Genomic DNA, 284 nt, shown 5'->3' with positions numbered 1-284 from the left:
TCAATTTTATTTTCTTAAGTGTGGGTTGTGTGTATTGTTGCTGTATTAGATGCAAACCTGTTATATACAGACTAGAGGCCTGGTGCACGAAATTGTGCACTCGCAGGGGATGGGGGGGATCTCTCAGCCCTGCCTGTGCCCTCTCACAGTCTGGGAGCCATTGGGGTATGTCAGGCTCAGGGCTTCTGGCTGAGTGGCACTCCCCCTGTGGGAGCACACTGACCACCAGGGGGCAGCTCCTGCATTGAGTGTCTGCCCCCTGGTGGTCAGTGTGCATCATAGCG

This window comes from Myotis lucifugus, unplaced genomic scaffold (assembly GCF_000147115.1).
Source record: "Myotis lucifugus unplaced genomic scaffold, Myoluc2.0 scaffold_95, whole genome shotgun sequence".
NCBI classification, from domain to species: domain Eukaryota; kingdom Metazoa; phylum Chordata; class Mammalia; order Chiroptera; family Vespertilionidae; genus Myotis; species Myotis lucifugus.
The sequence above is the reverse complement of the archived record's forward strand: the minus strand, read 5'-3'. Positions refer to the sequence as shown.